The sequence below is a fragment of the Lagenorhynchus albirostris genome, chromosome 1, assembly GCF_949774975.1.
Source record: "Lagenorhynchus albirostris chromosome 1, mLagAlb1.1, whole genome shotgun sequence".
Classification (NCBI taxonomy): domain Eukaryota; kingdom Metazoa; phylum Chordata; class Mammalia; order Artiodactyla; family Delphinidae; genus Lagenorhynchus; species Lagenorhynchus albirostris.
In genome coordinates this window covers 172,039,515-172,060,828 of record NC_083095.1, presented here as the reverse complement: position 1 = coordinate 172,060,828, position 21,314 = coordinate 172,039,515, and the positions used below count along the sequence as shown (strand labels likewise).

The 21,314-nt window shown below is 49.7% G+C and overlaps 1 long non-coding RNA gene across 1 annotated transcript; it reads left to right on the top strand.

Moving 5' to 3' along the window:
* Nucleotides 1–867: 867 nt before the first annotated feature.
* Nucleotides 868–8,810, top strand: LOC132504052 (uncharacterized). Its single transcript, XR_009534711.1, has 3 exons — nucleotides 868–1,137; nucleotides 4,499–4,677; nucleotides 8,439–8,810. It is a non-coding gene; the product is annotated as an uncharacterized LOC132504052 (long non-coding RNA).
* Nucleotides 8,811–21,314: the final 12,504 nt, after the last annotated feature.

The following is a 21,314-nucleotide window of genomic DNA, read 5'->3' as shown; positions in this document are numbered from 1 at the left end:
TCGATTTTGTGTTGCTGTGTAAGCCCCCTGTTCAGCTGGACGGGAGCTGCCGACTTGGCGCAGGGCTGGGGGCCCCGGGGTGCCTGGCAGGCAGCTGCCCCTGCCTCACGTTATATGCCGTGGCCCATGTTTCTTTCCACTAAGTCTGTTCATCGGTGTCCTTCTGGACGTGGCTGTGTCTCCGCGGCAGCTGTGGGTTTTAATTTATTCATGTGTGTGTTCTCAGAGCCCTGCACCACTGCCGAAGGCTTTATGGCCTCTTAAAGTTTCAGAGCCTTTGCTTTTATGGCCACTGTTTGTTGAAGGGAAGCGCTGTTTGGGGAAGTGGTCGGTTTACCATCCGACTGGATGGTGGATGACGGATTAGATTTTCCTTTTCTTTAGCACTTGAACACAACCTGAGCATATGCTGTCCAGCGCCGCGAGTTTTCCCGAATGTCCGTTAATTCGTGCGTACGCCCGTGGAATCTCCTCTGTGCCAGACTCAGTGCTCGGCGTGCGCTAAGTTTGTGTGGTCTGCCATACTGAATCCGGTGGGTCAGCTTCCTCCGAGGTCTGCTGCAGCGCTGCTGGGATTTGGATGCAAAGCGTGCATCCTCTAAGTGCGGTGCAAGCCTCTCTAGCCTGGCCTTCGCAAGGCGTGTTAGACTCAAGGCTGGGTCTGTCGACAGCGGGTCTACTGAATAGCTGGGGTGACCATCATCAGTATTATCAGGTGAAGAGAGCTCAGGACTGCGCAGACCTGTCTTAGCCTGTTCTGCCTGCCCTGTATCGAGGGGGCGGCCCTCGTACGGAGCACACGGGGAGGCAGGTGCCACTGTAACAGCGGCTGGGCGAGCACAGGTCTCACTGTGCAGGCCTGTCCCACCAAGCTGGCGTGGACTCAGCAGGAGCCTCTCTCCCCTGCAGCCACAACCTTGAGAGGGGATTTTATCCCCTTCTACCCTGGTGCCTCATGCAGGAGAGCAAAGCAAAGCGCACCAGGTACAGCAGCAGGGAGGAGAGACGAGCATGGTGGCCGGGCTCGGCCATCGACCCTGTCCCACCGGAGCCTGAAGAGAAGGGCCCCGGGGTGTCCAGATGAGCAGTGACCTCTCCTCCCGCAACCACAGCCCAGCCTGAGCTGCACAAAGCCAGGTGAGAACCCCTCTCCCCCACCCTCTAGAGGGAGGTGGAGAGCGACAACTCCCTCCTCTGTGTTACTCTGCGAACCCCTCGTATTCCTGCAGGATCAGTGCAGTGGGAAGTTCAGCTCGTGTCCCCAGAATAGGTCAGAATGGACATCAGTTAAAGCCAAGAGCACACTGCACATCAGACCGCAAGTCCCCACGCCCAGTTCCATGCCCACCTTCCTAACCAGGGAGAGACCCTGTGATCAGTTGTGCAGACACAAGGCCCAGAACAGGGACCCGCTCCCATTTGTGTTTCACCAGAGAAACGAAAGCCCCAACCAATGAAATCCCCGTTTCAGTTATTAGTTTATCATCTCTCAGCCCCAAATCCATCCTTCTTTGCTCTGCCTGTGACACTGGAGCTGGACCCCAGCTGGCTGGAGGAATATTCTTTTTTGCAGGCTGGAGGAATGTTAGGGTTCCTCAACAGAGGGCAACAGATAGACCACGGGGCCAGGAAGACCCTTCCCTTCCGGGTGCCGGCCCTGCATTGCTGTTGTTCCTCAGTGAAGAGCCTAGACAGCTGCCCCACCCCCCGCCCCAGCGAGCTGCTTCTCCAGCTGGCTGCATGCTCCCTGTCGGGCGGGGTCTCCTGAATAGGTGGGAGTCCTAGCCCTGGTTGGGGGTGACCCCTTCCCAACCCTTGTCCCCTATGTCCACTCTCCCTCCACCAGACAATGTCAGGCCCTTTTGCACCTGCTACTGCTGGACCCTCTCCAGTCCTCTTATACCCCTTTTAATAGTTTTGGTTAACAGTTCTTAATATTAAATTTCCCCATTCAGATAATCATGGTGGTCGATTTCTTCCGACTAGATCTTGACCAATATTACCCCTCCCGTTTTTGCTGAGAAATGAAAGTCCAAAATAAACTCCCCTCCTTTAAAGAAATTGAACCCTCAAAGAAATCACAGCCCCCAAACTTCTCCCTTATTGCATATTGGGTGTATGTGGAGTTAGCTGATTATTTAGACCACAGGGATATGAAGACAGAACTGGGCTGTGTCCTTCTGCTGGGGTTCTGGGCTGGGAGCATTGGTGTCTGGGGCTGAAGGTTTGTCACCCTGCCTGTCTAGTGGAGGCTGAGGCACATCAGAGACCAGGTGACACAATGATGGAAACCCCCCATCGTACCATTTCAGTCCATCATTTAGCTGAGGCTCTTTCTTCAACTTCACATTTACGTGAGCCAATAAATTCCTCCCTCCCTCCCTCCCTCCCTCCCTCTCTTCCTTCCTTCCTTCCATGGTTTTTTTAACTGATATTCACATAAAATAAAATTAGCCACTTTAAAGTGAGCCATCCAGGGGCATTTAGTGCCTTCACCATGTTGTACAACCACCACCTCTATCTAGTTCCAAAACATTTTCATCGCCCCAGAAGGAAACCTCATACCCGTGAAGCAGTTATTCCCTTCCCCTCCCCACCCAGCCGCTGACAATCGATCAGCTTTCTGTGTCTCTGGATTTGCCTGTTCTGGGTACTTCATGTGAATGGAATCATACAGTATGTGACCTTTTGTGTCTGTATTCTCATCACTTGAAAACTCAGTGTTTTCAAGGTTCATCCATGTCGTAGCATGTATCAGTACCTGATCCTTTTTGTGGCTGAATGACGTCCACTGTATGTATATGTCACATTTTGCTCATTCATTCATCCGTTGATGGACACTTGGGTTGTGTCCACCTTTTGGCTAGTGTGACTAATGCTGCTGTGAACATGTGTGTACATGTATTTGTGTGAACATGTTTATAATTCTCTTGGGTATATGCCTGGGAATGGAATCCTAGGGTCATATGGAAACTCTGTGTTTAACTTTTTGAGGAATTACCAAACTGTTTTCTGACGTGGCATTGGGTTTTCATACCTTTACATCAAGAGTCCCAGCAAAAAAAACATATTGTGGCTTTTGGTCTTTATCTTGTCTTAGTCTATTCAAGCTGTCATAGCAAACAGGTCTATACTACAGGCAGCGTGGCTTATAAACAGCAGAAATTGATTTCTCATAGTCTGGAGGCTGGAAGTCCAAGTGGCAGCATGGTCGGGTGAGGGTCCTCTCCTGGGTCAGCATCTTCTCCCTGCATCCTCACGTGGTGTAAGGCACGAGGGAGCTCTGTGGGGTCCCTTTTATAAGGGCACTAATCCCATCCCTGCAGGCTCCACCCTCATGGCCTCATCACCCCAGAGGCCCCACCTCCTAATACCATCAGCTTGGGGGTTAGGATTTCAACATGTGGCTCTCGGGGGGACACACTCAGTCTATAGCAGTCTGGGAGCACTGGGGGTCTGTGGAAGGTTTTTAAGCAGAGAGGTGACAAAATCAGATCTGTGACTTAAACCATGGCTCTGGCTACGCTGTGGTGGGTGGATTCTAGGGAAGAAGCACAGACTCAGGGAGACCGGCGTTGAGGGGAGGGGTTCAGACCTTGCAGCCTCGGGGAGGCTGGTGGGCGAGAGAGGAGGGGCGTGTCCCTTTACCCCATTTCTGTGCCGGGGGAGAGTAGCCCTCAGATTCCAGAACTGCAGCCACCCTTATGGCTGAAGACTCCTTACTGGGCGGCAGTTAGAACGGGCAGGCCTTATAGTCAGGCTGTGGCTGGACCACATTCTCCACCATTTATCAACTGTGAGACCTGGGGTCCTTCCTAGCTTCTCTGTGCCTCAGTTTTTGCAGCTAGGAATCGGGGAGAGTAGGAAAATCTGGCCATATACAAGTGAGGTAATGTATGTAAAGTACTTGGCACGATGGAGAAGGCAGAAGGGCCTCCCCACAAAGATGCCCACGTCCTAATCCCTGGAACCTGTAACTGGGTTGTGTTCTATGGCAGAAGAGGCTTTGCAGGTATAATTAAGGTTATAGACCCTAAGATCGGAAGATTGTCCTGGATTATCTGGGTGGGGCCAGTGTAATCACATGAGTCGTGTTATGGGCTGAACTGTGTCCCCCCACCCCCCGCCAAATTCATATGTTGAAGTCCCCAGAATGTGATTGTTTTTGGAAAGAGGGTCTTTAAAGAGGCAACTGAGGTTAACTTGGTCAGCATGGTGGGCCCTATTACATATGACTGGGGTCCTTATGAGAAGAAGACAGACACAGGGATGACCATGTGAGCCCACAGGAGAAGGCGGCCATCCACAAGCCAAGGAGAGAGAAGCCTCAGGAGAAACACCTTGCCCACACTTTGATCTGGGACTTCCAGCCTCCAGGACGGGGAGACAAGTGTCTGTTGTTTAAGGCCCCCAGGCTTATACTGGGACTTTGGTATAGCAGCCCTAGCAGTCTAATACACCTGTGGTTCCCTTTTTAATTTTGTTTTCAATTTTAAAGATGAAAAGAAACAAAGGACTCGAATCGACATTGCCAAGGCCCACAGATGGAACTTCATGAGTCAGGTCTTCTCCTCATGTGCGTCACCCACCAGAATCAAAAGCACCTTTGCTGGTCCCAGGAGAGATCTCTCTTCCCACCAAGGATAGAGGCCCCCAGCTCAGTTGGACCTCACTAAGGTGGGTCTGCTCTTCTGCTACGCCCCTTGGTGGTCGTGCTGGCAGCTGGAGGTCTGAACACAGGGCCCGGCCGCAGTCCACACCGTCCATACGACATTCATCCCAAATGCTCGTGCCGGGGCACCCCCTCCTCTGCCTGCTGAAGCGTCTCCAACAGAGACCCAGTGCCCCACGTCTAGACGTGGCCGCCAGAGGAAGTGGCAGTGATGGGGGTGCCCATGGCCGCAGGCGAAAGGAAGACAGAGGGAACCAGCAGGCTGGGGCATCCTGGCCCAGCTCGCCCACTGGGCAGCGTGAAGGGAGAGGATGCCGCCCCGCTTAGAACGGCCATCCTGCTGCTGGTAAACCTGCCCCGTCGGCGCCCTGGAGCCTGGCTGCCTGGTGAGCACCCTGCTGTGGTGGCGGAAGGGAGTCCGGGTGAATGTCCTGTGATATAGAGGAGCGGCATGGAAGCGGGGACTCCAAGGCAAGATACCCCGTCAGCTTCAGCGTCAAAAGTCAGTTAAATGGGATTAATGATAATGCTGCCCTGACGCCTTCGGAGGTTATTATTATGAAAACCATCATTCGTGTCTATGATTATGCCACATCCATTCCAGGTCCTTTTCCCACCGATTTTCTTAAAGCTCAGGAATCTGTGCTGAATAGGCTGCCGGAACCAGGCAGTATTGAGGATTTCTTCAAAAGAATCCACTCAGGCCCCGTTCAGATGTGTTCTGCGTACACAGAGCTCCTCTGGCCTGTGGCACCGCCAAGTGGATGCATCAGGGGTGGCTGGACGGACCCTCCTGTCCCTCTGACGAGGACACCTGGTCGGGGTTGAGTTTTTGGCTCCGGGGAGGGTTCCTCCCACCCAGGGGGCAGATGTTCTGGCTTTGGAATGGGCAGGTCCTTTAACGTCTTTGACATAAAGTCCCATGATTTTCTTTGGATATCAGTCGTCACCCGTTTAACCTGGCAGTGACAAAAATCCCTGGGTCAAATTGGAGAATTTCACAGTCTCATCTACCCAGCTTGGGTTTGTATGAGCTTGCCCTACAAAGGAGAGAAGGTGGAGAGAGGAGGTGAGCAGAAATGCTGCTCCTTCAGCTCTAGATTCCTTCAGAGACAGCAGAGTTAGTGGAAAGTATGCCAGGCATGGTGTGTCTCACTCAGAATCGTGTGAAGTTGCAAGGAACAGAAAGCCAGCGTAAGCGGCTTGAACACGTATGCGTATACTTTTCTCATGTAAGCAGGTGTTCAGAGGTAGGGCTTGCTGCCCCTGGTTCCCTTAATCTGTGATGCTCACCCAAGCCTTTCCTTTGCCTCCTGGTTGCAAGACAGACGCTGTAGCTCCAGACATCATGTCTGAATTCAAGGCAGAAAGAAGGGAGGCGAGGAGTCAAACAAGCCATGTCTGTCCCTTTAATAGGAAAAGTAAAGTTTTCCCGGAAATGTTCTCAACCTACTTCCATTTGGATCCACTGGCCAGAGTGGATCATAGGGCCACCCCTAGTTGCAAGAGAAGTTGCGAAGTTGGGGAACAGGATTGTCACGGTTATCTGGTGCTGCGCATGTGGCCACCACAGAAAAGAGGAAGAAGGGAGGATGGAGGGTGTGGAGGCTACAACAGTTGCTTTGTCTGACTTGTTGTGCAGTCACATCTCCATGCAGAGGACCTCCAATTGAGATTCATTTACGATGCCATCTTGAGCAAACAGGGTCTTTTTACCAGCTGTCTTATGTAGAAAAGCTGTTTCTACAAGTGATATTATTAACATCCCGGCCGAGCAGCCCTGTGGGTTGACCTTCACTTGCCGGTTGAGAGGAGACTGCTGAGTCCTGCATATTTACCAGCTGTTCCGTTGAAAACGGTTGCATATTTGGAAAGGAAATGAAGCAGATTGGTCCGAGGTTTCAGGATGAAGTTAAAAGTATGAAGGAGGGGACTTCCCTGGTGGCGCAGTGGTTGAGAGTCCGCCTGCCGATGCAGGGGACGTGGGTTTGTGTCCCGGTCCGGGAAGATCCCACATGCCGCGGAGCGGCTGGGCCCGTGAGCCGTGGCCGCTGAGCCTGCGCGTCCGGAGCCTGTGCTCCGCAACGGGAGAGGCCACAACAGTGAGAGGCCCGCGTACCGCAAAAAAAAAAAAAAAGGTATGAAGGAGGGACGTCCTTCTTGAACAAAGAAAATCTCTTCAATCCTAGTGAAGCAGTGGTTTGTGAGAAGACCTTACAGAGCCAAGGCCGAGTGGCGGTTGCCCTTGGAAACCAAGCGAACTTTCTTCCTGATTGGGTAGCTGGTCATGAAGAGGGTTATGGCAGCCTGGCCTGGCTGCCATGCTTTTTTTTTTTTTTAATTCTTTTTTATTGAAATATAGTTGATTTACAGTGTTGTGTTAGTTTCTGGCATACAGCAAAGTGATTCAGCTATACCTGTATATATTTTTTCATATTCTTTTCCATTATGGCTTATTACAAGATATTGAATATAGTTCCCTGTGCTATACAGTAGGGCCTTGTTCTGGCTGCCATGCTTTCATGGAGATTTTCTTTTTTTAATTACGTAAATGGAGAGAAAACAAAGGATAGAGGATAAAAGCCCATAACAGAGGGACTGTTGGTTTTCTCTCAGGAAAGAGACTTCAAAAACCTCCAGCAAAGCTTTGCTAATTATTACTTAGGCGGCCAAAGGGAAGCCTCTCTCCCGTAAGGCTAATGAGAGATCTGATACAAAGTGAGTGTTGCTCCTGAGATTCCTAATTCTGCACAAAATCAGAGAGTTTTTCAACCCAAGACAAGGTTAGGTGGTAGTTTACGAGAGGTTGAGTTCTTAGTGAGTTGACACCACGTTGTTCTTATAAGTGAAACTTACCCTGTGTTTTCTTTTTATACATTTATTTATTTTGTTTATTTATTTTTGGCTGCATTGGGTCTTTGTTGCTGCACGTGGGCTTTCTCTACTAGTGGCAAGCGGGGGCTTCTCTTCGTGGCGGTGTGCGGGCTTCTCATTGTGGTGGCTTCTCTTGTTGTGGAGCATGGGCTCTAGGTGTGTGGGCTTCAGTAGTTGTGGCACGTGAGCTCAGTAGTTGTGGCTCGCGGGCTCTAGAGCACAGGCTCAGTAGTTGTGGTGCACGGGCTTAGTTGCTCCACGGCATGTGGGATCTTCCTGGGCCAGGGCTTGGACCCGTGTCCCCTGCCTTGGCAGGCGGATTCTAAACTGCTGCGCCACCAGGGAAGCCCAAAATTTACACTGTTTTAAATAATATATATGTTTATTTATTTATATTTACAAAAACACCTCTGGTCTGGCTCATAGGTTTCCTAATTCTCTCAGCTTTCCTGGCTGGAGAGGAGCGTTCCCTCCGACCCCCCAGGCGACCTGGTGGCCACGATGGGTACCTCAGTGTCCAGAGGGGACTCGTTTGTCCCCTAGGGGTGTCCATGCCAAATCCAGTTCCTTTTTAGTGATAGAAAAGACACATGGACTGATTCGCATCTCAGATGCTGATTTTTGTTTTTTCGGATTGCATCCTCCTGTCTTTGGGTGTGTGTGTGCATACGTGCGTGTGTGTGTCTTATGCTATTATGATTTTTATTATGGTAAAAAACATATAACATAAAATTTACCATCTTTACCATTTTCAACAGTACCATTTATAGTAATACTGAGTGTATTCCCATTACTGTGAAACAGATCTCCAAAACTTTTCACCTTGTAGAACTGACACTGTATACCCATTAAGCTTCCACTCTCTCTGATTTCCTCCCTCATCATCTTTCAGCAGGGAGAGTTTAAGCCTCTGTCGCCAACCCGACGGCTGAGGACCCGGGGCTTCAGTGGAAAGCTGGCAGCTTGTCGCCTGTGAAGCACCCTCTTCACCTCGGATGAGAGCGGGGGTGGGGAATGGAGCTGAAGAAGGTAAAGCGGTTTCCCAACATGGGGCTTATGGACCAACACGGAAAGGGTGGTGCTGAGCTGGCAGCTTGCGAGACGGCCGTGGGGCAAACGACCCGGGTTCCTTCTCGTGGTCCCGCTCCCTGGAGAGGCAGGGGGTGGGGGGGGCGTAATCACGTGAGGCGTTCGCAAAGGAAAGAGAGGCTGGTCAGGCCAGCGATCTGTTCAAGGCAGTGGAGCTGAACTGAATCTGTGTCTCTTATGTCGAATTTGCCTTATGTTGGTACACGGAGAAGACTGTATTTTCCTACTGGTTAATGTGAATTAAAGTCGTATTTGCTTCCTTTGACGGAATCATCCCAAAGTGATGGGAAGCGGTCTCCCCGTGCTCGCTGCCCGCTGGTGGCCTCACTGCTGCTTGGGCTCAGCAGGGCCCTTATCTGCGGGGAGGAGATCTGTGATCACGGGTTCCTGTCCACTCCCTGCCATCCCCAGCCACAGGGTAGGACGTCTGTGTGTAAATATGTGTGTGTGAAGATATAGTCTATTTACATATAAAATGTGCTTCTATTTATAAACTGGAACGATAAACCGAAGACTGCAGGGCTGCAGGACAGGGAGAGATGCTGGGCTCGTCCGTCAGGGCTGCCTGTGGGCCTGGGTGAGAGGAGTCCCTGCCCAGGCCTGGGGGGTGAGGACCCCGTGGGCTGAGTTACGGGGAGCCAACACCCTCCTTTCTAGATCACAGGACTCTGGAACTCGCTACCCACGTGGCCCCAAGCCCACTTCGAGGGCCCTGTCTCAGGGTTCATCCTCCTGAAGGCTGACTAGGGCTGGTGTGTCCACATGTGTGTGTGCAAGGCCCCCTGAGCTATGGGGAAGCGGGGGTGGGGGGAATGGGACCAGGAGGGGCAGTGAGCGGCAGGCTGTCCTGTGCCGCCACGTTCCAGTGTGGAGCTCTAAGTAGCCAGGAATTCTACCTGGAAATTGGCCTCCACGTCTGTGAGGAAGTGCTTCTCTGAGAAGAGGATGGGACATATTCTATTTAAGAATTTGTTGGCTCGGGCTTCCCTGGTGGCACGGTGGTTGAGAGTCCACCTGCCAATGCAGGGGACACGGGTTCGTGCCCCGATCCGGGAAGATCCCACATGCCGCGGAGCGGCTGGGCCCGTGAGCCATGGCCACTGAGCCTGTGCGTACGGAGTCTGTGCTCCGCAACGGGAGAGGCCACAACAGTGAGAGGCCCACATACCGAAAAAAAAAAAAAAAAAAAAAAAGAATTTGTTGGCTTGATTTATTACTTTAAAATACATGTCCACATAGAAAGTGGGCCTCTGTCTGTAACCTTGTCCCAGGACCCACACATGTTAAGGTCAGTCTACTAATAAATTCACCTTGTTTTGTATATTTACCTTGGGAATCATGAAAATATTTTACATACCGATGGCAAAAAATTAAATTTCAAGGTGTGCTTCCTAAGTGTTGAGAGCAAAATGAAACAACTGAGCAGAACTGGTCTTGAACCACTGGCATAACTATCTAGAAAGGAACTATTTCAGGTGACTAGAAAATGCAATCATTTGACTCTACGTCCCTGGTGGGCCGTATTCTGAGGAAAAAAGAACTGTAAAACATTTTTAAAAACTAAGGCTACCCTGGTGGCGTAGTGGTTGAGAATCCACCTGCCAATTCAGGGGACACGGGTTCGAGCCCTGGTCCAGGAAGATCCCACATGCTATAGAGCAACTAAGCCCGTGTGCCACAACTACTGAGCCTGCGCTCTAGAGCCCGCGAGCCACAACTACTGAGCCCGCGTGCCACAACTACTGAAGCCCGCATGCCTAGAGCCCACACTCTGCAACGAGAGAAGCCACCGCAATGAGAAGCCCACGTTTCACAAGAAAGAGTAGTCCCCGCTCACCGCAACTAGAGAAAGCCCACGCGCAGCAACAGACCCAACGCGGCCAAAAATAAATAAAATAAATAAATTTATTTAAAAAAACCCCACTGTATTCAGTGACTCCTGTTTGTGGTGGTGTTAGGCATTTTTATTCTGGAGCGGTTGTGTGCACGTTGTGGAATAAAGCACAGCAGTTCTTTGGTTGGCATTTTTGAGGGCCGGAATACGCGGCATAAAGGAAGAAGTACAGATGTACCATCAATGAGTTAAGTAAAAATCCCATAGTCCTGAATCTGAATTGAAAATTTTAGTATGAACTCATATATCATGAACACGAAATTCAAAGTATTTCATGGTTTTGTCCAATAAAGATGTTTGAAAGCAGTGAACACCCCCAGAACACAAATCAGAGTATCTGAATATCTAAAACCATTTCCTGCCGAAAGGAACCAGAGCTGATTCCAAGTTTGGGAGACTTATTCCAAGATGAGCTCAGACTATCTCATTTACCGGAAAGTAAGGAGGTTATATCAAAGATGCTGACATCATGCCAAAGGAGCTGAAGGCCCCCACTGCTGCAGGTTGGGGATCTGAGGGCTACTTCAGGGGACGAACCATAATAAATTGCCCCAGACTTAGTAAGCTTTCAGTCTATTTGCTTCTGGTTCATTCCATGGACAAAATAATCTACTCAAAAAATCTCTTTGGGATGTAGACCTTAAGCCTGCCCCTAGGTCTTTTTCTATTTAAGGGTTTACACTGCCAACCTCCTCTTCCTCATTTTAACAGTGGCTTTCTTGAAGCCACCTGAAATGTTTGAGTGGAAAGCAACATCCCTAATCTGACTGTTGCTTCTAGCCTGGATCCTGTTGTCCGGTTGCAAAGCCTCCACAGGAGGCCTTTGAGAAAGGCTCTGAGCTTGTGCCAGGAGACTCTGCTGTTGGTGACAGAAGCAGCTGGCTTTTCCAGCCACTTGGTCAGTTTCGATTGCAGGCCACAGGCAGAGTGGCCTTTCTGTCGCAGAGCTGCATCCCTCCATCTTTGCTTGCAAACACACCTGACTTTACGTCTCTCTTGTGGTCCCTTGTTAAAGGTATCAAGGAACAGCCAGACGATCCATGTTGTGAATGTTCTAAAATTATTTTTGCTAGAGACACAGGCTCTTTATGTACCTGATCTGCTTCCAAGTTACTGAAGGCAACTGATTTGCCAAATATCTTGCCACATAACACGGATCACCTGCTTTCCAGCCTGCCGTGTGACTTTCTTACTGTCTGCCACCCCACTGCTAAGACAATGCTGTATAATTTAGTTTTCATTATGGTAGCACCTCCCTTCCAACACCAATTTCAGGACTAATTAGGATACAGGACAGCCGCTGTAGCAGAAGATCCCAGAAGACAGGTGCTCAAAGGAGCTGAAATCATATCTCCTTCTCCGTAGAAGCTGGGAAGTGGTCCAGGGATACTGCAGCTCTGCTCTTCAAGGTCACCAGGGATAGCGGTTCCTCACCTGTTTTTGCGCATCTCATCCCTGAGGTTGTTTCCTCTGACTGTGGCGTTGAATTTGAATCATTCCATCGTATCTGCATTTTAGTCCATTCAAGGCAGAATAAGAGGAAATGGAGTGCAAAGAATTTCCTTATAAAAGCAACCTGTAACTTGCACAAATCACTCCTGCCCACAGTTCATTGAACAAAATTTAGCCATATAGTCACCCTTGAGTGCAAAAGAGTCTGGGAAATGTAATTTCTAACTAGGATGCCACGTGCCTGGCTGGAATTCAAGGGGTTCTATGACTACAAGCAAGAAGGGGGAAATAGATACTGGGGTACAATTAACTGTCTCTGCCACACCCAGCCTGTCCTTGGGAGTAGAGCTCACCCCAGGGTACTTTTCCTTAAATCTCTGCTGTCTAGGAAATAGCCATTTTCTGTCCCTCAGAATCCCAACACGCAGCTCGTGATTTAGGTCAGACCATTTGTGAGGTGTTGGTTGGAGTGATGACCCTTCTTCTGGGTGGCTGATCTGATGCAGACCCTCAACTGCCCTGACATGAGATAATAGCAGACAACTACTACTTACTGAATAGCCATTTTGCAATGGTTATTCTTTTAAGTGATTCACGTGCATTACCTCATTTCATCTTCACCAAACCCTACGAGACAGGTATTAAAATGCCTGTGTCCTGTGTTAGGAGACTGCGCCCAGGACTGTGACTGGGAGAACTTCTCACCAACCTTCTCACCCCTGCTAGGTGTGCAGCCTGGTCTCCTTGAAGGAGAGGAAGAGCTGGCTGGTCCTGATGCAACAAGGACACCCAGGAGCAGGCTAAGTAAGTCTTTATTTTTATTTTTTTTTGTATTCATACAAGAATGTTTATTATGGCATTGTTCATAGTGACAAAAAATGAGAAGCAAAGTGAACGTTCATGAATGGTTGAATAAATTACCCCCCCCCACACACTACTAAATGTGATATAGCCATTAAATATATAGAACTCATAGAGCAGTATGAATTTGGAGGACTCTTCAAAAGTAGCAGAGGGACTTCCCTAGTAGTCCAGTGGGTAAGATTCCATGCTCCCAATGCAGGGGACCGGGTTCGATCCCTGGTCAGGGAAATAGATCCCGCATGCATGCCGCAACTAAGAGTTTGCATGCCACAACTAAAGATCCCACATGCCGCAACTAAGACCTGGCACAGCCAAAGTAAATAAATAAACAAACAAATAAATATTTTTGTAAAAAGAGTAGCAAAAGCAACATGTAAGAAATATGTAAGAGATGATGTAATCTCATTTTTAAATATGGGAAAATTGGGCTGTTAATGTGGACTGTTGGGATGGGAGGGTCTCATGGGGGAGGAGAAGAAGCAGAAAGCAGAGATCACAGGGGCTTAAGTAACATTAATTAACTTGGACTTTGCTGTAGGGTCAGCATGTCTTGGAAACTAGAGATCTCCAAAGTGGGGACCATGCACCTCGGGTGGGGTATGGCGTCAGGATGACTCACTGGAATGCAGGAGGACAATTTTAGAACTTTGCTCTGTACTTATTTTTGTCTTATTCTCTAAACATTTCTACTGGGTGTATGCTTTATGACGTGCACACTGTGATTGGAACAGTAGTAAATATATTTAATTGATAAATAAATACGCAACATGAAGTGCTTATGAGACATTGGAATATGATGAGGTGCAAAGCTTGGGGACCACTGCTGCTCCCACAGCCCTCACAGCCCCCTACACCCACAGCAGAGGGAGGACTCAAGGGATGTGGACATTCAGTGGAAACAGCACTTTCTTCACAGGAGCAGGGGGAGAGTCTGCCTGACATGCAGCAGTAGCGGGGAGGGCATGCTGCTTGACTCTTCCAGGTGGCCAGGCTGTCTCACAACCAATGATGAACCCACGCAGAGCTCAGAGAAGACGGAAACCATTTCTCCGGGCTCTCCTGGGGCCTCCTCTCCTGTGTGCAAAACGTGCCTCCCCAGAATCCTTCTCGATCCTTCCGTCCATCTCCTGGAAGTTCCAGCCCTGGCCTCCTGCTACTTTTGTAGACTAGCCAGTGAGTCCCATGTGCCTGGACCTCGGATTCTCCTGATGAAAACACCAGCAAACTCCTTTGCTGGGCTCATTGTAGTGCCACCCATGGGGCTGTCGTGAAGATTAATGACTTGGTTCTCATGACGGGCTTTTAGTAATGTCACCGTCACTATTCTCTGGCTGCCTGTTCTGGGACCTGGTAGCCCTCTTAGGGCTCCTGGGTAAACGTTTGCCATTTGAGTAAATACATCCTTCACTCCATCCTTTCCTGCTGCCCAACTTCTAATGAAAACACTTCAAAAACAAGGCCTAAAGCACTATCCTCGCCGGATGTTTCCATCTGGGTCTGGTTAGGAGGCAGAAACCACACAATAATTTGAACAAGGGAAGTTAACTCTAAGGGATTAGTCCACAGTGATAGGAAAGTGGCTATAAAGATGGAAAGAGAACTCTAAGGGGTGCCCTAGGGCAGGGAGACAGCCAAGAAAGGGCAGACTTGGAAGGGGGTTCACCATGGTCGAAGCAGGTGTGATTGGGGGTCACTGGCTGGGACAGAAGTCCACTGGTGGCCTTGGCCAGAGCTGGCCCATGTCCCTGGGCAGCAGGAACCTGTGTCTAGAGCACAGGCGAGGGGGGCTTGTAGGTGGGTGCACAGAGGGTTCAAGGCACTGCTGCCCACGTGAGGCTGGGGGAGAACAGCAGTGTCCCCACTGCAGCTGGGTGGTCACCAGCCTGGGCCAAGGCTGCCTGTGTGCTAGGGCAGAGCACCACCGGGCACTCATGCACGTGTGCGTGCATACACACAACTGACAGTGCAATAGAAATGAAAAAGAGCAAACCCCTCACCCTGAAATGTGGGAAGAGAACCTGGCCTTTTCCTGCCGTGTCCCTCTCACGCTGTCTTCTGACAAAGTTTGGCATTGCTGTCACAGTAAAGGAGAAACGCTGAGAGTACACACAGCCCCTTATCCCAGAGCAGGTACCGGAGGGTGAAGTTGGATCCAATAGGCCGACAATCGCTATCTGGCACACCGGGTAAAAATCATGGTATTTATCTGCAAGATAGGATTATACGAAGTAATTAAAAATGATGTTTTAGAAGACTATTTAATGCCCTGAGAAAATTCTCATGATACACTTAAGTGAAAAAGCAGATTACAAAAGCAATCAGTACAGTGTAATCCTAATTTTTAAAAAAGGAGCAAGAAAAAGAGTGAAGATCTTCATTTAAAAAAAGATTCCTGAATGTCTTCTCCTTTTCCCACTGCCTGTCAACCCCCTCCCATCCTTCCCCATGTTTTGGTGAGAGTGAGAAAGTGAGTCAAAGGTCAGGCAGTGTATTAGAGAACCAATGATTTTAATTCCCTTCCGGTCATCTGCCTCACCCCTTGCCCAGGAGGAGCTGGGGAAATGTGCAGGGAGAGTATTATGTTACACAGACTCTCAGCCACTTTCCCTCTTCTTTTTGCTTTCAGAATTCCCCCAGTGATATTGGACTGGCCCCTCCTCAGGCCCAGGAGAACTGGAAAGGATTGGACCCCGGCTTCAGGAAAGGGTGTGAGAAAAGATGGTTCCCTTTATCCCGCAGACCAGCAAGGATCAGTGGTCTCATGAAGAAAGGTGGTCCATGGCTGACGGTGCTGGGTAAACCATGCTTAACGTATTTTGCTACAGGGTTTCTCAGGGTCTGTGTGTGCCCTAGAATCTCTAGCTGGTCAGCAGCAGGTCCCAGCTTTTATTTTAATTCGTGTGTGTGTTTTGTGGAACACAGTTTGGAAAATGCTGCTATAGAAATATATTTAAGATGTCTACAAACATTTTTAAAGCTTTAAATACCAAAATGCCCAGGATCTCACAGCATCTTTTCTTATCCTGGTGATTGATTTTGTTACAAATAAAAGTGTGTCCTCATAAAAATATAACTGCCTACATATACATGCACATAATGTACACACATAAATGCACACAATATGTATACATATAATGCACATGTGTATACGTACATATACATGCATACAGTATACACTCACATACACACATACATGTGCACTTACACATGATATGCACATACATACACATAAAACACACATACATGCACATAATATACATGCACATGCATATACATGTAGACATACACATAGATATATGCATAATGTGTACACACATACTATGCATACACATACATATACCCACACATATATGTAGACACATGCATACACATATACAAATAATACACACATATGTGCATAATATACACACACTTAACATATATACATGCGCATAACACATTTATAGACACACACATGTACATGCATATGCCTACACTACACACAATATATATACATATACATGCATATAATATACATACATAATGTACGTGCATACATACATATACACACAATGTATGTGCATATACATACACATATACATGCGTACACATGCATACACACATATACACATTGACAGAGGTCCAAGGACTCTATGACATAGAGGCAGCAGCTCTCATCTCTTAAGGATGAAATTATGGGCAATTTATTTCATCAGTGTGCTTTTCTGTCATCTCCAAAATTCCTGTGGTTAGTTGTTCCTCTTGTATTAAGGCAGAAACACCCGTGAACAGCCTTCTATTGTGTTTTTACTCTGGTGTTACAACCACTCGGAAGGAGAGCTTGGCACACACCCCATCAAGGTGACTGCACAGAGGGTGTCTCTCCCATCACATTTCCCGATGCAGCAGCGACGTTGCAGATGTCAGTGGGGGCAGGTCCTCTGACCCGCTAATGGGCTGTGTCCGATTCTGCAGGGCTTGCTTGCCTTGCAAGGGTCACTCTGTTGTTTTCTCAGCTGCTGGAGCCTGACCCTCTCTGACAATTATTACTTCATGTCAAAAGACTTCCGGGCAAGCTGTCTGGATCTGCCAGGAGAGACGGAGCTGCCCCCATCAAACTCTGGGCTGCGAGGCTCAGGCGGAGGGTGAAAGGTTCTGGAGTTTTCTGTGGAAAGACACCTTGGCCCCGCTCCTGTGCCCCCCCACCCCTGCCCTCCCTAGTAACCCCTCACCAGCCTTCAGCTTCCCTCCAAGCTGGAGCAGAGACCTTAGGCAGTGGCACCATCACGGGGCCAGGTCTGTGCTGTGAGAAAGTGACAAGAAGGATGGCCCTGGGCTGCTGGCTGACCATCTTCAGGATGGATGATCTGAGTCTCCTGGAATTTGTTCCAAGAGAAAGTGGAGAGGGCTTCTCTCTCCCTGTAATAACGACCCACTTCAATCCCCAGGTTTCCTGCAGGCGTAACGCAGGAGGGAGCGAGGCCCGTGTTCACAGCCTCCATCATCTCTCACCGGCTCTTGTTTACAAAGTGCCAACCCAGGCTGCATGCTGCTCTGGGCCTTCCTGGAAGGGGTCATTCATCTGGGAGGAAAGTAGGGGTCCCTGAGAATGATGAAGGGCGATGGAGGGCGGCCACCAGGGCCTCCTACCTCTGTGTTTCCCAGAAGAAGGTCACAAGATGGCAGGGACCAGCCTGGGTCCAGGGAGCACCTCCTCAGGCAGAAGCTGGTGGAACTTCGGGTTCTGACTCCCAAGTTCAATGGCACCAGCGACATGTAGCTCTAACTTGTGACTTCTCCTGCCTCTCTCTGTGTGTGCCCATGGGGGTGGCCTGAGGAAATGCCACTGCTTCCTGGCAGTGCTGAGAGCTGTCCTCTGTTTACATGGATGAATCTAGAATGAAGATGGCTAATCACAACAATGGCTAATACTTTTGGAAGGCTTACCGTGTGCGGGAAAGAAGTGCTTGTAATGGATTATTTCACTTAAAGCAGTCTTTCAACACGTATCCTGTGTGCCGGCAAGGTTCTAGGCACTGCAGTGCAGCAGTGGATGAAAGAGACAAAATCCCACGGATGAACAACATGTGGTCCGTACACACGACGGGACAGTATTCAACCTTAGAGGAAGGGAATTCAGCCACGTGCTACAACATAGATGAACCTTGAGGACGTTGTGAAGGAAATAAGCCAGATACAAAAGGACAGATACTGCAGGATTCCACTTACATGAGGTACCTGGAGTAGTCAAGTGCATGGGGATAGGAAGCAGAATGGTGGCTGCCAGGGGCTGGTGGGAGTGGGGAGAATGGGGAGTTGTTGTTTAATGGTGTTGACCTGAAACAAATAGACAGCCAGATATTTCTCCAGCAAAGAGGGTTTATTCAGAATCAGCAGAGAACTGCAATTCGGAGTCTGTGACAATGGTGAACACATACAAGTCCCCGCCCGGCAAGGGAAGGAGAACCCTTTTACAGGGGGGATTGCCTGGGGTTTTAAGAATGTGGATGCACAACCCCTCTTTCCTGGGCTTTTAAAAAAAGTTCCTCAGGTAATTGTCTCGGGCAGCTGGGGCTGAGAATCACTAATTCACAGCCTTGAGTGCACATTTAATCAACCGGGAGCTTTAAAAAAATACTGGTGCCTGGGTCCCATCCTGAGGTTCTGATGTCGTTGTTTGAGTGCCTTTGGGCTACAGCGCTTCTGAAAGCTCCCAGGGTGGTCTACTTTACGTCCTTGACTGTGAGCCAGACTGGCAGCTCTGAGTCTGGCAACCGTCTGCCATGGCCAAAGCCCCCATGAAGCACTGTGCCTGGGACCCGTGACACTCTCAGGGGCCCGCGACTTTTAGTTTTCATTTCTTTTAAAATCAGAAGCAAAAAGATGAACTTTTAGGTTGAAGAAAATGTTGTCATATATATTATTAATATATTCACCTTTGTACCAACAGAGCCATAAAATGGAATTTTTAAGATTTTTTTGTTGTTGAGGAAGAGCCCACGAAAGTCATGGTGCTGCCCCAATGTCCGCTTTGCTCTTGGCAGCCCCAGGGCCCTGTCCAGAGCTTTGAACCCAGTGGGCGCTGAGTGAATGAGGGAGGAGACTCAAAGGATTAAACAGCTACAAGGAAAATGAAATGCATTACGAGGGGGATGGATGCTCGTGGGACATTCCATGGAACTCATCCCACTGGCAGAGCTTGAAAGATGTGGAGAGATCAGGCTGGAAAAAAAATAAGGAAAGTGAGGTTGAGGAGAAAACTGCCTGAGGATAATGCAAAGGACATCTGGCAGGACCAGGGGCATCTCTCTGTCTCCCTGTCTCTGTAAGTCTCTGTCTATCTCTGTCCCTCCAGTCTCTGTCCCTTTCTTTCTCCACAAGAGCTGCAAGCCTTATTCAATTTGAAGCAGAAGAATTTGAGATGGATGTCTGGGGAGACTTCTAGAACCTACAAATTATCCTACACAAGACAGGATTATTTGCAAGCAGAGCAGCGACCAGGGTGCGGCAGGCTAGGTAGTCACCCAAGCTGCCCACCTGGGGGTTTTGCCCCGTGAATTGGGCCCCCGGGATGCCTCACTGCGCTTCTTCCAGGGGTCAGTGTGGCCTGTCCTCGTCGGGGGATGTTTGAGGAGGCAGGTGGCTCTTTCTGGGGCTCTCTGAGCCCACCCCGGGCTGGAAGCAGGGAACGGGTGTGATCATTTGTGAGGTCCATTCCCCAGGATAAGGGCAGCTTTCTCGAGTAGACAGATAAGGGACCTGGCCTTTGGCTCATCTAAAAACAATTGAGGGACTTCCCTGGCGGTCCAGTGGTTAAGACTTTTCCTTCCAGTGCAGGGGGTGCCGGTTCGATCCCTGGTCGGGGAGCTAAGATCCCACATGCCTCGTGGCCAAAAACATAAAACAGAAGCAATGTTGTAACAGATTCAATAAAAACTTTGAAAATGGTCTTTGGACCAAAAATGGTCCACATCAAAAAAAAAAATCTTAAAAAAACCAATTGAAATAAAAAAGCAAGCTGGCAATAAAGAGTTTCCTGGGACCCCAGCGGGAGTGCCCTGTGCTCACCATTCTGAGCTTGGATTTCCAGCTTCCAGTGGAGAGAGAGGCGCTCTAAGAATTCTGTGGTCAGAGCCTCCAGGAGGCCTGGCCCGGGGCACCTGCCTCTTGTAGGTAGGTCGGGTGCCTGGGTTGAGAAACCCACTTAAGGCAAGCCATGGAAGGAGAGCCTGCACACATGACCTGTTCCAGAAAGATGCACGAGAACACAGTCTATTCATATGTTAGGAATAGAGAGTAGCTCATAGGGTGTTTTGTAAAGGCTCGTGCATCAGTGTCCGTCTCAATCAGGCTGACCCGTGGAGGGTGGGCAGAGGGTGGGCCAGGGCAGACCTCCCTTAATGAATGTCCTGCAGGCCTGGGGCAGAGCCCACGTTGTCACACCCCCAGATGCCGCTCCTGTGGCAGGCCTGCGAAGGAAGTGGGCCTGGAATTTTCAAGCCTCTGCTGGAACACAGCCTGGAGCTTTGTGCAGCGCTATGAAATGTTACTGTGTGATGGCCCTTGGTGGTTACCAAGCTGCTTCACTCTCTGGAAGCCCGCCTTCCTGCTCTCCACGCCCATGAGCACTGGAAGTGGGTTGAGGGCAGGGCAGGGCAGGGCCACACATCCTCTGGTCCTGAAGAGCCTTTCCCCCAGCACGGCTGCCTTTAACCAGTGAGCATCTGCAGACCCAGAAGCCTGCCTCTGCTGGGATGTCCCCAAGCGCCCCACCCCTTTGGGGGGAAGTGACACCACACCTTTAACACCCCATTAAACAACCTGAGATTCCATTTTCACTCCCCTGTGGAAAGAGCCCAGCCTCTCCCCGCTCAGTCCAAAGGCCACTTTCCTCTGGAATAATTGGGGGTTGTCTGACTTCTGCCCCAGAGATGGCCACATGCCAGCCTGTTTTCTGACAGCCCTGGACACAGAACTGCCAGCCTGGGGATTCTGCCCACTTCCCTCATCCCCTGGGGAACATCAACCCAGGCGTCTTCCTGACAGTTCGGGACAGCAGGGGTGGGTTCATGACAGCTGACAGGCGACCACTGAACATGTGGCCCTTTCTGTCCCAAGGGACCCCCCCCCAGCACAGCCAGGCCTTCCAGGAACCTCCTCACTGGCCACTTTCTTCTTGGGGTGCTGGCCAGCCCCTCCCTTCATCACAGGGCTCCCCCTGCCCCTCCAGCCCTCCAGGGAAATTCTGGTTTTATTGCTTAAATTACTGTTGCTTTTTTATGCTGAGGTTTGAACCCTGCTTTGGCTAAACCCCTTTTATCTGGGCAACACCTTTTGAGGGAAGGGGCAGGCGTTTCTTTTAAACCCAAAAGACCCAGGAAAGCCCACTTAGGGCTTCTGCACCCACCCTGGAGCTCCATTTTGTCTCTCACCTGGAACACACTTTTTTCTTTCATTCTTCACAGCAGCGACTCCGTCCTGGGACAGACT